Here is a 16,553-nt window from a genome sequence, read left to right as displayed (position 1 = left end):
GGGACGTCTGCTTCTCCCTCCCCCACTCCCCCTGCTTGTGTTCCCTTTCTCGATGTCTCTCTCTCTTTCAGATAAATAAATAAAATCTTAAAAGAACAAACAGTACTTCTGAGCTATTAATTATAACTTCATTATGGGCAAAGGCTTTATTGGAGACTACAATTTCAGTTAAAGCTGAAAACAATCTCAGTTTTTGTGAATGTTCTAAGTAATTTTGTTTGTCATTTTTCTCTTAACTCACCTTTCCTGTCCCCTCTTTTTCAGAATGGTGGCTATCAATGAGTTACCTGTATGGATTTTTTAAAGGATAGAGCAGTAATGAAATATTTGGAGTACTTGTTCCTGAAAATCATGAACATTGACACAAATTCTACCTCTGTCAACTTTTATTTAAATCAGTGAATATTTATGTAAAAAATTTGGTTTAAAAGAGCCATATCTATGTGTATATTTTTATATGTATGACAGAACAAAATATGTATTAATAGTGCTAACTAATGTTCTGTCTGTATTTATACTATTTCTGACTTATATTACTCCTCAAAGTGTGTGTTCATACTGTGAATTAATATAATGTATTGTTCACATTATGCTTTAATCATCTTTTTCATAAAGAGCCATGATATGTGTATATAAATATTCTTACAGTACTTGTTTTCAAAGTGTTTTTAGTTTTCATGCCTGTGTTTATAACCCATATCTTTAATGCATTCAAATAGGATTATCAACTTTGATGCTATGCTCTCTTAGTTAACTTTTTTCTTCTAAATGTAAAATTAATTATTCACCAGTTTGTTTTCTGGTAATATATTCAGGTCTATTTTTAACAATAGCAGAGGTCTTGATAAAATAATGATTACCATATATAATTTGTTATTGCTAACTCGAAGAACTGTGATGGAAAAGACACATTCATATATTATAAATAGTATTATTATTTTGGTTATCACATCGACTTTCATTTAATGCAAATTGTATCAAAGTCAAATTAAATCTGTATTTAGAATTTTGTAAGACAATAGAACAGAAATTTGAGACACTCTTTCAGTAAATAAAATTCCTCCCTGTATTAATTGAAAATCTCAGAGTATAAAAGTATGTGGAGTAAATATAGTATTTTGTTAAAATGCCAATCTGCATTCAAAAATAGCAGTTTTTTGCTTCTAAACCTGTGTGTTGTAATTTATGAGTCTTGCAGAATAGTAGTAAACACTGAATTGTGGCATGTTAAATAGAAAACAACTTTTTACAATTAATTTTCAAAGTTGTAATTTTAAGGAATTTAGATATATACATACATCAATAGAAGAACAGAAGTACAGAATAGAATGTCAGGTACAAAAACTAATCGTGTTTGAACCATACACATTTGAAGAAAATTCTGTTCTCTGCAGATTTCATTATGATTGAAAAAGAAGAACTTAAGGACTACCATAGGAAAGTTGAAGAGCAGTTATTTATGATACGTTTTGTTTCCTCTTGCTGTTTACTACAGTGGAGTGTGTGTGTGTGTGTGTGTGTGTGTGTGTACCTGGGGGTGGGCACTGTTGTTTTTCCAAAACTCATATGCCTTATATGTTCGGGTTATGCCCTTTGCAACAATTCGCTGTGTATTTGGGTGTGACGTGGCTTACTTTTCTACCACCTTTGTAATTTTATGAATTCCACCTCCTTCGTGTGAATTCATGTGTTTATAGCAAAATACAAGAGAAATGGGACTATTTGCAATGTCATATGGAAAATCTTTTAATAAATATATGTAAATAAAATTAAAAAATCTGTCCCCACCTTTTCCCCCAAGCAACAGCAAGACATTGTGTTATTTTATTTTTAATGTTTTCTATAATTAAAAATGTATAGCTTTAATTGTTATTTTCTTAACCATGTTATTACAATTTTTCTAAATTAGTTTTATTCTAAAATACTGAATGTTCTGACATTTTATAGATGTTTTTGTTTTAAGTAATTTTAAATTATGCTTGATATAGATTTTCCCAATAAACTTTCCAATTTATTTTCTCTTTCTTACAAATAGTTTTTTCTTAAGTTTTAGCAATATTCTTAATTCTAAAATTAAGTACAATTAATTCAAATCAAACTTTATCATGATAGGATATGGGGAAATCGCTGTGTTTATGTGCCAGGTATTTTGTTTTCTTTTTTTTTTTTCACTGACTTTGATTTATTTCTAGATATTTCAAATATAAGAAATGAAGTCAGGGGCGCCTGGGTGGCGCAGCCGTTAAGCGTCTGCCTTCCCTTCGGCTCAGGGCGTGATCCCAGCGTTCTGGGATGAGCCCCACATCAGGCTCCTCTGCTAAGAGCCTGCTTCTTCCTCTCCCACTCCCCCTGCTTGTGTTCCATCTCTCGCTGGCTGTCTCTGTCAAATAAATAAAATCTTTAAAAAAAAAAAAAAAAGAAATGAAGTCAAAATTTCTGTTTGAAATCCATCTACGAAATGATTAAACAGGCTCTCCCCAGTTCTTAGACGATTTTAGCACCTGACTTACTGTCTTTCTACCAGTAGTTCTATCATCAGTCAGTATCTTCTTAGAACAGTGGTTATTGACCAGGCCTGCACATTAGAGTTACCTGGACAATTTTAATGAAAAACTGATTTCTGAGCCCTACACTAGTCCAGATAAGAATCTCTGGGAGTTAGGTGTGAGCATTTGGGGTTTGTTTTTTGTTTTTTGTATTTGTTTTTGTTTTTTTAATTTTAGGTTCTCTAGGTGATTCTAATGTGTCGCCAGATTTAAAATGCTAATTTAGAAACTGATCCACCAAACTGATTTCATGACATACTAATGGGACTCAACCTGTAGTTTGAAAACACTGCTCTAGATCTTACCATTATCTCCAAAAATCTCAACTTCTGGCATGCTGTTCACCCCACTTTCTGGGTCATCTGTCGTGCCTGCCTAACAATTCTTTGACTCTACCAGGATCTCCAGACAATTGATTCTCTCACCTATCCCTTGTCTAGAAGTCCCTGGCTTTCTGTTTTATCTAGCATCGGCATCATTTTCTTTGCATATACCCTAAATTCTCTTATACCTCTAAACTGAAAACTCAAATTTTGTTTGTATCCAACCGCTCCAACTACACTGCGTCTGTACCTCAGCAGCTGAACGAGACTAGAGGAAAAACCAACCGTGCTGACTCTTTTTCACTTGAAACTTACGGCCCTGAAAATCAAGGCACTGTGTGAGGATCTGTTCACATTTTCCTGGTCAACTCACACTTAATCTCTCCTCAACAAGCATTTCACACCTTCTCTTTACTCAGACCTTCAGTCCTCCCTCTTTCTTGCTCTCAGGTTGTTTCTTTTTCACTGAGAAAATGGAAACTAAGGAAACTTCCTCACCCTCCCAAATCTATTAACAATAGATTTGGAGATATCCGTATCTTTATGACTTTCTATTCTAACATGAGTGATCTCTGCCTCTAGCTGTTTTATATATTTGTGATCAGTATTCATTCCTCCTACTACTCAAAAGACTGCTGCATTTGACCCCACATTCCTAAGTCATTTTTGCTCTATTGGCTTGTTCGCACTTGCGTGCATACCTCCCATTTTTAATCTCCCATTTTAAAACCCTCCCAGACCCAACCATTCCAATTTTTGCACCCTTTAGAGAAAAAAAAAAAAAATCTTTAAAAGGTGTTATCTACACTCACGCCATCCCCCCCCCCTTTATACCCACCTTTTCTTCTTGAACTATCCAATCATGCTTTATTCCCATTACTCCAAACCATTTTTGTCACGGTACCAAGAACACCCATGTGTTCTTTATTACATTTTTCACTCATGTTTCCAGTTAGTGCTTTTTGTTATATTTTGTTCTTATATGATACTGCTTCTGTCCTCTTTTGAGGAAGGATTGGGGATAGATAGAGCTTTAAAATAAATAAATGCATATGAAGATATGATTAAGGACTTCTTCCAGAAGGCATCAGAAAAAGAGATTGCAAATGTAAAAGAAAAGCATTTTGGAGGATGCGTGTTGGAGGGCCAACATCTAGGTAATAATGAGCCTTAGAAATATTAGAATGCAAGAACTATTTTAAGAAATAATGGAAATGTCACTAAATCAAAGGATACAGTCTAAGGTCTTTATTAAAAGGGCTCAGAAAAAGCCAAGTAGGAGAGAAGGGGAAAACCCACATTTAGATATAGTATTAAAGACGAGGAAAGAAATTTTAAAAGCCCCAGAGAGAACAGTTCACGTGAAAAGGAGCAAGGATTGTTGGTGAGGTCTATTGTACTAATAAAAAAGGAGGGAAGGATAAAACAGGGAAAAGGAAGGGAGGGGGGAAGGAAAGCAGAAAGGGAGGGAGGAGGGGAGGGGAGAAGGAAGATCCATAACAATTCAGACCAAAACTGAATAATGACAACATGCTAGATGGAAAAACATGAGAAGTCAAATATTTGTGTTATTGGGAGAAGATACAAATACTAACGTTTCAGAAATCAACAAGGTGAAATAACACAGCTAAGAGTCTTAAAAGCAACTATCATAATGATATAACAGTAAACACTTACCTAGAACTTTATTCTTCCCAGGTGCTATTCTGAGAATTTTACATATGTTAACTCATTTAATTCCCACAACAATCATATTTTTTATTCTCATTTTATAGATGAGAGCATAGGCAAGAATTGCCTCTGGACATATAACTAGTAATGGTGAATTCACTTTTAGACAATTTGTTGAGTGACTTAACATTTAAACCAGCACAAGAAAACATGATCCCTGCAGTGAAAAGCAAGAAAACAAAAAAAGAAAGTATATTAGAAAATGTGAAACAAGATGACAGAAGTAAGTATATAAGAGTAACCACAGTAAATGAAAGTGGATAAATTTCTTCAATTAGATGGCAGAGTCAGTTTGGATTTAAAAAACAATATGTCAGCTACAAGAGAGATATGTTTAAAATAAAAAGCCATTGAAAATTTGAAAATAAAAGGAAAAGATTCACAAGGCACATAGGAACCAAGAGAAAAATAGAGTACTAATCTTATCTGACTAGATAGAATTTTAGGGAAAAGAAAAAAAAAACCAAGGTGTTACATGCTGGTGAACAAGAACAGTAATAGAACATGAAGATACAGGCATTACAAACATAGAACTGTATGTGTATATGTACATATAGAAAACTTCACACCCAACAAACAGAATACACATTTTCTTCAAGTACATCTCTTAAATTTAAAAATAGACCATATATTAGCCTTTAAAGGAAGGCTTCAAATTCAAAAGGATTAGATCATATAAATCATTTCTTTGACCATATTGCATAAAATTAGAAAATCATTGCATTTGGAAACTAAAATATGTCTTTCTAAATTATCCTCTGATATAGATGAAAATCATAAAATGAAATAATTTAGACTGATAAGTAAATGATAACAAAACCACTGGAATCAACATTGTGGGACACAGCTAAAGTAGGAGTAGAGGGAAAATCTAACCTAAATATGTTGATCAGGAAATAAAAACCTGTTAACAAATGAGCAAGGATTTAATTCAAGAGATTGGGAAGAGGTAACAGCAACCCTTGCTCTTTCCCCTTCCTCAAAATAATAGATAAATAATGAAGAACAGAAAACAATGTTAGAGAACAGTAACATCAACCACAAAAATTGAGATGAGCAAACCAAGAGTTGGATCAATAAAAGGACTGATTGATAAACTTTATTTGAAATAAGATTTATCAAGAAAAATATGCAAAATTCAAAACAAAAAGGGGAAAATAATTAAAAATATGTCAGGTATCAAGAAAATCAAAGTATGAAGAATAGTTACATGCTAATATATGAAATACGCAAAATCCGTGAAAATGAAAAATGCTGAAATTTGGTACAAGAAATAATATAGAACTCGAGAACAATATGTGATAAAGAAATTGAGAGACAGTTAAATATAAATGTGTGGGGTTGTATTTTTCTCAGTTTTAAGCTAATAAATTAACATATCCCTGTTTACTAGATGCTGGTAGAAAATAGGAGACTCCTGGGACAGAGACAAAGGCCTTTATTACTCATGGCACAGCAAGCAGCATAAGCGTCATGTCTGTACTGGTTCTCCTTAACCCCCCAAACACCACCCGGGGGGAGGGAGTGTGGAGGGGCCCAGGTGAATACCAACATGCAAAGGTTCCTGTCACAGCCTAGGAACACTAAGTTTAGGGAATCTGTTTCTTTTATAACGAGCAATAAGTAAGCCTGCTCTTTGTCCAAAAAGGAGACATTGCCACATCCCTCCATGTTGCTCACAGCAAACACAATGCTGAAAAATGGTGTGGGTGAAGATGGGTTAGGGCCTTGCATTGTTGGCATGCCCACAGCAAGAATATACAGGGGTGTTCCGAGTCCATGGCAGTCTCTCCCAAGGATAATCCACACCTTGACCGTATATGTTCTTGGCCAAACGTAAGTTTTTATGTAAGTATGCCACTCCATTGGCCACGCTGCTTAATCTGATCAACAGAGGCGGGGACCAAACCTATTCAATTTGTCTCATGTAGTATTAGTTAAGGCCAGTATTAGTAAGATTCTAAGCAGCAGGAAGAGCCTAACCAGTGGTACTGACCTCAATCATGCTTCCCAGGATCCCAGACACAGCCAGCTGTGAATAAATATGGGGAGCAGTGGGTATTATTTTAGACATTCAGGATGTAGTCTAAGGTCAATCTGTTAATCATTAGGACTCTTGCAATGTAGACTGATCTGCTAATCTCTGGTATCGTTGTCATGAGGCAATAGATGAACTTCATCTACAATGGAGAGAGAGGCTGTGGCCATCTTTCCCGCACTTACAGATAGCCCAAAGAGTCACAAGTCTCTCTAGTTTGGGGTTTATTTTGAAACTTGATTTGGATCATCGTTACATTGGTCTGGTTAAGAAACATGGGCCACGTCACCGAGTAGTTGGAGCCTTGATAGGCACGCATGGCATAAACCAAGTCTGCTCAGCAACCGGGAGAAGTGTATGCATTTGCATCAATCAGATTTTTAAAAGATTGTACTAAAAAAAAAAAAAAGATCGTGCTGGTCTGTGTGTTTGTACATAGACAAGGCAGAGTCCGTGTTTGGCGATAGTCATAACAAGATGGTTGAAGAGCAGCCATACCCACGTGAATTTTTCTGTTCCCGTAGCACGTGGACAGGGATGACAGACACAGAAGCAGGTTAGATTGCCAGCCACTGCAGTTCTTGATTCAGGCAGACCATATGATTTTTTGCCAGGCTGCAATGTAGGCTCTTTGTAGGGGACAAAGAGAGCATTCATTGCTATTGGTTTGGGCCCCACTCACAGAATGCTGATTTGTGGATTAGCAGATATAAAGGACCAAATAGAATGCCCAATAGAGGCACATACTGTCTCCTGTTCCCAGAAAGTCCCACAAGATGCTCAGCCTCCTTTTTGGTTGGGGCATGGCTGGAGATGCAGCACTTTCTCCTGCGGGGCCAGAGAAATTGGGCATTGTGAATCTGCCCATACGGTCCCCAGAAACTTCACTTGGCAAGTAGACCTCTGAATTTTGTAGGGGGTTATTAGCCACCCCTGCTGGTGTAGGTGTGAGAGTCAGAGGCCTTGAAACCGAGGCTTCTGACTTGCCAACCAACAGGAGATCACCTTCAGGGTGAAAACTCTGAAATCAGAGGGTAGAGGCTCCCATGCTAAGTCCAGGCTAGCCTGCTAATGATAAATGGCAGGAAGTTTGTCCCACAAGCATGCCTCTACTTTCTGCTCTTCCCTGATTGAGATAATCCTCTCTGACACTTATGGGATGGGAATATAAGCATATAACACCTCAATTTCTACTCTTCATTCAGATGTACAAGCAACAACAGTACATTGAATAACTCCAAAAAGTCCCACCAATAAGATTGTATTAGCTTCTCTTCCCCATTCAGAACCCTGTCCAAATCCCATCAGTTAAATCTAAATTCTTTGGACCAGGTAGGACGGTGACTTGGATGCCTATATCTAAGGGAGCTATAGAAATTTCAGTCCCTCCCTTCCCTGAAGTTTCTCAGTATATTTGTACAGAGTGTGTATGGCCTTCAGTTTTCCATGGGAACAGGGAGACCTTGACCCAATCATTTGATTCCTTAAGGTAGCAGGACTTTCCTGAGATCAGGACAGAGGAGGGAGAGATCAGAGGGCACAGAGAACAGCTCTCTTCATGAGGCAAAGGCTTGTGTTGATTTTTACTTTCAGGTTCAATCAAACAAAACCAAAATTCTGGATCCTTCCTGCTGACATCATTTATCTCAGCTTTGGGGCTCTCTTGACCTAGAAGCCAAAGTCAATTTGCCTTTTAACTGGGGCCCCAGGGCTTGCTGCTCCAGGGTCATGATGACATCTTTCTCCCACCTGAGGATGAGAACACCTTTCAGACACCACCTCTCATTGCTCGGACTCTAAATATCCATGAACAGGACTGAATAAAATACTGTAGGACTGTTGTGGACTGTTGGGTGAGAATATTCACTACCGGTTTCTGTGTAATCTCCTCATATCCCCTTACCTCATCCTTTCCCTGTCAGATAGCCCCATCTGTCAGCGGCCTATCCTTGTTGCCCAAACTGTGAAGAACTGTGAGTGGTCTGAGATTCTTGTCCTATGCGCCACCTGGCAGGTTAGCCCGTCACAGGTTCGTGAGTGGTAGCAGAAGACACGAGACTTCTGGGTCAGAGACAAAGCTCTTTATTACTGCACACACCAATTCCTCCTGTCCCCAGATCCCAGCAGGACCACACAGGTAGACCTAGATGGACGCCACACATAGAGGGGGTTTATATCAGAGCTGAGGAACGAGAATCTAGGAAACTTCCACCTTCTATATAAGGCTTCAAGCAAACCTGCCCAACCATTGCCCTGGGGGGGAGACATTATCTTTTTTAAATTGGGCAGCAAACAAATCTGCCCCCCTGGTCTGGAGTGACAGTGTCTCTATCTTCCAAAGCTAAACAAACATCCCTGAAAGAACGGAGCAAAATCTGTCAGGGCCTCTGAGGCAGAGGCAGAATGAGATCTCCATGGACAATTACCTCCCAACACCTGTAATGTTAACTTCTTTTATTGTGGTAAAATATACATAACATTTACCATAATAACAATTTTAAGTGTACAATATGAACTGTGGTTAATGCACTTTTGATTTTCTAGTATTTATTCAGATTTTTAAAAATCTGTGCTTATAATAAGGACTGACCCATAGTCATCTTTTGTGTGAAAGCAGCATTGTCTAGCTTTGATGTGATAGTTATGTTAACTTCCTAGAATGAGTTATGAAATGTCTCTTTTCCCATGCTCTGGAATCCTTTGCATTACATGGGAATTATTGGCTCCTTGAAAGTTCGATAGAGCTGACTCATGAAATCACCATGTAGACATCTTTTTTTGAGGAAAATGTATGACTACCTTTTCAGTTTCTTCAACAAATATTGATCTATTCAAATGTCCCCCCCCCCTTCTTAAGTCAGTTTTGGTGATTCAGTTTTTCTGGAAAATCTGTGTCATCTACATTTTAAAAATCCATACCTTAGTAGCTCTTTTCTTGTGAAGTGTGTGTGTGTGTGTGTGTGTGTGTGTGTGTGTGTGTGTGTGTGTGTCTTCACTGATTGACCAGAGAGATTGGCCAATTTCTTCCCTAAGAATCAACTTTTTATTTTATTGGTCAAATCTACTGCTTGATTTGTTTTCTGTTTCACTGACTTCTCTTTTCATTCCTTCCTTCTTTCTGCTTTTTTTTTTTGTTTTTGTTCTCGTTCTTGAGTTATATACTTAGCTCATTTTTAATCTTTCTTATTTTCTAATATATTCATTAAAGTCTGCAGAGAGAACTTCAGACTGCAGCCCCACAGGGTTTTTAGTCGTTATTTGTCATTGCTTTCTAAATAGATTCCAATTTCAGTTCTGAATTACTTCTTAACTGGGGTCACTACACAGTTTATCATACAAATTGGGACCCTTTGCCAATAAAATATAGATATTATGTCAGGACAATAGGTAAAAGTCAGGACTGTTCTGAGTGAACTGGGAAATATGGTCACTCTATTTTTTTTCACCCTATTTTTAAAAAAGATTTATTTATTTGAGAGAGAGAGAGAGAGAGAGAGAGAGACAGCATGAGCAGGAGGGGCAGAGGAAAGGGGAAGAGAATCTCAGACTCCACGCTGAGTGCGGAGCCCAACCGGGGGCTTGATCTCTAACCCTGAGACCATGACCTGAGCCGAAACCAAGAGTGGGATGCTTGACCAACTGCACCACCCAGGCGCCCCCTATGGTCACCCTATTTTTAACATGAGTTATTAAAAAGGAAGTTTTAAATTTTTCACATAGTAGTTACAAATTTTAAATTCAATAGAATTTTGATCAATGAATGTGGTCTGCATGGATCTTGTTTTTCGAAATTTATTGAGGTTTGGGGTTTTTTTGGCCAAAAACTTGGTTAGTTTTTGTGACGGTTCCCAATAGTTTTGTACAGAATGAGTATTTTCTGCTTGTTGGGTATACATCTCTTGATATCTTTTAGATCAAATTTGTTAATTCTTTGTGTGATTTGTCAATTTCTAAGAAAGTCTCCCACTCTGAGAACAAATTTTTAACTTTTCCTTTTATTTCAGTTTTTGGCTAAAAAAATTAAAAAGCTCTGTTTGATATGTAAAGTTTCAGGACCGTTATATTTTTTTGTTGACTTGTACCTTTCAGGATTTGATACCTTTTATTTATTTATTTATTTATTTATTTTACTTTTTAAAAAGATTTTATTTATTTATTTGACAGAGAGACAGCCAGAGAGAGAGGGAACACAAGCAGGGGGAGTGGGAGAGGAAGAAGCAGGCTCCCAGCAGAGCATGGAGCACCATGTGGGGCTCCATCCCAGGACCCTGGGATCACGCCCAGAGCTGAACGCAGACGCCCAACAACTGAGCCACCCAGGCGCCCCTGATACTTTTTATTTTGACATTTCTTTTATCAGGTATTAATATTACTACAACTTTATTGAAATACAATTTATATAATCCATACAATTCATCCATTTAAATTGTACAGTTTCTTTAAAAAGATTTTATTTAGTTGACAGAGAGAGAGCACAAGCAGGGGGAGCAGCAGAGGCAGAGGGAGAAGCAGGCTCCCCGCTGAGCAGGGAGCTCGAGTGTGGAGCTCCGTCCCAGGGTCATGACCTGAGCCAAAAGCAGACGCCTAACTGAATGAGCCACCCAAACTGTATGATTTAATGATTTTTATTATATTCACAGCGCTGTCCAACCATTACCACAATCACTTTTAGAACATTTTCATCAACCCCCAAAGAAACTGCATACCAAGAGTTACTCTCCATTTCCTGCCAACTTTCCCCCTGCAATCATGAATCTATTACCGTCTCTATAGATTAACTTGTCACACAGGTTAATTTGGTATAAATGCAATTATACGATATGTGGTCCTTTATGTCTGGCTTCTTTTACTTAGCATAAGGTTTCCAAGGTTCATCCATGCTGTATCATGTATCAGTATTTCATTTCTTTTAATGGTCAAATAATATTCCATTGTGTGGCTAATAGCACATTTGTTTGATCCATTCATCAGTTTGTGGGCATTTGGATAGTTTCTACTTTTTGGCCATAAATATTCATGTACCTGTTTTGAATGGATATGTTTTCATTTCTCCTGAGTATATACTTTGGAGTGGAATTTCTGGGTCACATGGTAACTCCGTATTTAATATTCTCAGGAATTGCCAATCGTTTCCTAAAGCGGCTGCACCAGTTTACGACATCACCAACAATGTATGAAGGTTCCAATTTTTCTACATTCTTACCAACAGATGTAATTATATTTTTTATTATAGCTATCCTAATAGGTATTCCATTGTGATTTTTGATTTGCATATGCCTGATAGTTAACGGTGTTGAGCACCTTTTCATTTTCTTATTGGCTATTTGTGTATCTTCACTGGAGAAATATCTATTTGGATCCTTTGCTCGTTATAAAATTAGGATGTTTGCCTTTTTAATTATTGAGTTGTACAAGTTCTTTTTATGTTCTGTATACAAGCTCCTTTATCAGACATACGGTTTTCAAATATATTTTCCCATTCTGTGGGTCCTATTTTTACTCTCTTGATGGTATCATTTGTAGCACAAAAGTTTTTGATTTTGATGTAGTTTAATTTTATTTATTTTTTCTTTTCTTGCTTGTACTTTTGGGTGTCATCTAAGAAACCATTTTTTGACTCCGGGATGTAAAGATTTACTCTTATGTTTTCTCCGAAGAGTTATATAGATTTAGCTCTTACCTTTAGGTCTATGATCCATTTTGAATTAATTTTTGTAAATGGTGTGAGATAGTTGTCCAGCTTCGTTCTTTTGCATCTGGATATCCAGATGTCCCATATGGTTTTTTAAAATAAGTATTTGCCTAGTATACCCTTCTATTACTTTATTTTTAGATACCATCATAACTTTGTAATTTGGATGTTAAATACATGAGATACAGCAGTTATCCCCACTTTACAGGTTTGATGAAGTGTCTGAAGTAGAATGACAGACCCATGCAGAGACAGAAAGTCAGTACGATGGATAGGATAAGCGTTCTGATTTCTCACCCCATCCCAGGAGCAATTGCCTACCCTCTGAGCCATTTAAATAAGCCCACCTCACTCACAATAAATTCTGAATATTCACAAGAGCTCATCCCCTGGAGTTGTCAGGAGGTAATTAGTAACCTTATGCCTGATTAAGGGAAACTTACAAAACGATGATACACTTCAATTTTCTCACTTTGGAGATCAAGGCTGTTGGGCAGACACAAGAGGGCTCCGAAAAAGTTGCAAGGGACAAGTAAGATTCTCCTGCCTCCCAATATTTCTACTACCTTAGCTTTTTCCTATCTTTTGTTTTTATTTATTTTCCATATGACTTTTGTTTGCACAATTATTTTTTGTCCCACTCAGTTCATTAGTGTCTCCACTCAGTGAAAGATTTTGTTATTGTATTCCTTTACTGAGCACTAAGAAAATTCGATGTTCATATATAGGGAAAGGATTGAGAAGCAGACATGCTGGAGTACAGAATCAAGAGGCTTTGAAAGTCCATGGTCTCACTGAGGGTTTTCTTAACCTTGGCACTATTGACATTTTGGACTAGATAATTCTTGGTTGTGGGGCTGTCCTGTGCGTTGCAAGATGTTAGCAGCATCTCTGACCTCTACCCACTAGATGCCAGTAGTGGCACCTGCTAATCAGTTGTGGCTACCAAAGATGTCTCCAGACACTGCCAACTGTCTCCGAGAAGGGAAAATTGCCCACAGTTGAGAACTACTGATTTAACCATATAATCTCTCACATCCTTTCTGTACCCCCTGATACAGCAGTTAAGTGGTTAAATTTTTAAAAAATTCCTTATGTTCTGCATCTTTTGTATTATATTATGGTCTCTGAAAATCTATGTCGTCACTGAAAGGTAGCTATTTCAAAAGTGGAATAATGGGCTGATACCTGGTTTGCTGTGCACTGTTATTACAGCCCCATATGTAGTAAGTATGAACCAATGTGTTTGAAAAGTGAGGGAAAAACAGCACCTGTCAAAACTGGTGTCTGATAGCTTCTGATTTCTGAGGCCCATGAGACATAAAGTCCAACTAGAAAGCTCTATTTTGAGCATTAAATTCTCTAGAACTCTTTCAGTATTTGAAGGCTAATTCGGGTACCTTGCCCTGCAAATTTAAAAGATAGTAGATCTACACTTGATTAATGTAAATTTGAATTTTTATAGAGTATACTTTCTCATGTAGTTGGCAAGACTAAATATGTCAAGAAAAAGATCTCAGTTATATGTCCTACACAGATTTAATTTTTGGCTCTGAGAGCTCCTCATGCTACTGGATCAAATCAGAAAGATTTTTTTTTTTTTTAATTCCAGTATAGTTAACATACTGTGTTAAATTAGTTTCAGGTGTACCATATAATGATTGCCAAATCAGAAGGAAGTTGCTCAGCCCCTTGTAAAATTCTTCATTATGCTTATTTGAAATAAAGCAGACATTAGTTGGAATATGCAAGAACCGAACAACTGAGTTTTACCTATAGTCACAAAAATACACAACCATATTTTATGCTGGTAATTAAAATATTTATTTAGAAAAACCCAGTTGGATAAAGCAACGTGCACTAGGTTCTCCCAGTATCAAAGCTTATTCTTCGAAGTCATGCATTTACATCACAATTATTAGTTGTTTTTGGCATTGGGGTATCTGGCCCAATATTGAGTACCTCTTAGGGTTACCTTCATCTTTTTTAAAGATTTTATGTATTTATTAGAGAGCTCGGGCTCACAGGCGCGCACCTAGCTGGGGGAGGGGCAGAGAGTGAGGGAGAAGCAGATTCCCCGGTGAGCAGGGAGCTCGATCTGTCATCTTTTGTCAAGAAGGATTTTTGTTTTACTTTGTTTCCAATTTCCTGATTAATAATGATACTGAATTATTTTTAGCATCTTTGCATGCATGGTGAAGGAAAAGATCACTAGAAACTAATTTCCGAGTTCCACTGAAACAGTCAAAGCAAAAAGTATGGAGAAAAAGTCTCAGTGTTTCCAGTTAGGCCACAAAATGAAAAGTTAACATATTTCCCTTAAAATATCAAACTCAATATTTAATTTCATTATGGCTGGGGACAATAACGCCCAATGTCAATGTCACTCTGTTCTGATGTACAGAGGCTCAGCGAAGCAATTTTGAGCCTTTCTATTTCTGTGTGGCATCTTTCAACTTGTTTGACTTCCAGGAGTCCCAGGGCTCTCTCGCAGGGTTGGGGCGCTGCGGGGGGAAGCTCCCTCTGGAGTCCAGGTGGCTCCCATTAGTCTCTAGCCCGCCCAGGTACCAGGGACAGGCTTTGCGTGAGCGGGGGTGATGGCTGATGGTCCTGGGTTCTGACCCCACGCGAGCCTCTCTGCAAGCCCACCCCAGCAACCTTAGACCCCAGGCGTTGGGTGGTCCCCGAGCCATCCTCTGCAGGGCCGGGAAGAATTTCATCAATCGCCTTTCGCGTGGCCGGCTCGCTTTGCCTGTGCACCTCCAGGCAGGGGAACTGTCCGTTGCGCACCCTTCCCGGCGGGCGCGAGACTTCGGGCGCCCGGTGCCCGGCGGCGGCCGGCGGTCCCGGGCAAAGCCGGGCGGGGCGGCGGCGCGGGTCCGAGCGCCCGAGGCGCCGGTGGAACACGTGACCACGCCGCGCGGGGCCGGGCGCGCAGTGCCGCGCGGTGGCGGCGGCGGGGAGAGCAATGGAGGCCGCGGCCGCCTGAGGGGCGGGTGCGCTGCTGGTACTGCTGCGGAGGCTGCCGGAGCTGCGGGGCGGCTGCCGGCTTGCTCGCGTCCGCCACCCGCGCGGGACCTCCGGTCGCCGTCCAGTCGCTCCGCCAGCCACGGCGCCGGGCCCAGACTCAGGTGAGCGCCCTGTCGGCCAGCGGCCGGAGCCAGACAATGGGGGCAGCGGGCGGGCTTCTCCCCTGCACTCGCGACCCCCCTCCCTAGGGCTGTGCCCCCTCGACGCCCCGGGATTCCCGATCCTGCCCTTGCCCGGGGGGCGTGGGCTCCGCGTGGCCGGCCCGTGGACTTAGGGGCGGTGTCCCTGCGTGTACGGTGCGGACCCTCCCCGAGGAACCGGCGCTGGGTGTGCGCCGCTTTGGATCTCACGCGAGGGAACCTGCGGGCGGGCTGCGCCTCGGGAACTTGCTGAGAGCGTGGGACCTTCTAATTCCCGTTCTCCTTCCCGCGCAGCAGCATCCTGTCCCGGGGTCCCGAGGTCGGGTCCCTGCTGCGGCGGGGGCAGAATGAGTCCTCGCCGTCTGGGATCTCAGACGCTGCCCGCGCTCAGCCCTCTCCCCACGCCGGAGCTGCATTGCTTTGTTTAACCTCTGACAAGCCATTTCGCACAAACTCTTGCTGCCCCAATTCTGATGAGCCACCAGTTTGATGGCTGAGGCAAGACAAAGGTTCTCCCTGTTTACTAAGGGCTGGAGCCGGGAGACTGCACGCTGCCAGTGGTGTAAAATGTGTTTTCCTTATCTTCTCCCAGGCATTCTTGCGATGGTTTTCCTGGTCCTGTAACCGTCATTTCTTGCAGAGGTCTGTAGTGGTGAGATTGGACCTCCTAACCCTACGGATACGGTAGGTGGGGTATGGCTTTTATTCATGGTTATCAGTAAACAGAAGGGCAGACGTTTACATTTTATGTTTGTTGTTCTCAGAAAAGAGGCATCGTAATATTTTCTGAATTCTGGATTTTAAGAAAGAATGTATATATAAAGAGACATTGACTCAGTAGGTGGAGGGGGGTGGGGGGGACCTAGTAACTACGACCATGTGTTGTGAAATTTTAATATGGTTTTAGGAATAATGGCCCGGAAACTGATCTGGTGTAGGTGAGGGAGTGTGAGAATGTTGGGGGTGGTGGTGATGGAGAGGGAGTGGTTAGAATACAAAGGATAAGGCAATTTTAGTAAACGGTTCTTAGTAAATATCTTGTAGCAAATTTCA

The 16,553-nt window shown here is 39.9% G+C and overlaps 1 protein-coding gene and 1 long non-coding RNA gene across 3 annotated transcripts in view; both read left to right on the top strand.

The window, feature by feature from the left end:
• CEP135 (centrosomal protein 135) overlaps positions 1–2,257 on the top strand; it is a 73,350-nt gene extending 71,093 nt beyond the window's left edge. The window contains exon 26 of the mRNA XM_040625299.1: positions 265–2,257. The gene's annotated coding sequence lies outside the window, so the exon portion shown is untranslated. The remainder of the gene's footprint in view (positions 1–264) is intronic.
• Positions 2,258–15,272: 13,015 nt separating this feature from the next.
• The window catches only part of LOC121101520, a 212,476-nt gene continuing 211,195 nt past the window's right edge, over positions 15,273–16,553 (top strand). For both annotated transcript variants that reach the window (XR_005833528.1, XR_005833529.1), the window contains exons 1-2: positions 15,273–15,461; positions 16,093–16,184. This is a non-coding gene — a long non-coding RNA (uncharacterized LOC121101520). The remainder of the gene's footprint in view (positions 15,462–16,092; positions 16,185–16,553) is intronic.

This window comes from Ursus maritimus, unplaced genomic scaffold, assembly GCF_017311325.1.
Source record: "Ursus maritimus isolate PB19 unplaced genomic scaffold, ASM1731132v1 scaffold_8, whole genome shotgun sequence".
Classification (NCBI taxonomy): domain Eukaryota; kingdom Metazoa; phylum Chordata; class Mammalia; order Carnivora; family Ursidae; genus Ursus; species Ursus maritimus.
The sequence above is the reverse complement of the archived record's forward strand: the minus strand, read 5'-3'. Positions and strand labels throughout refer to the sequence as shown.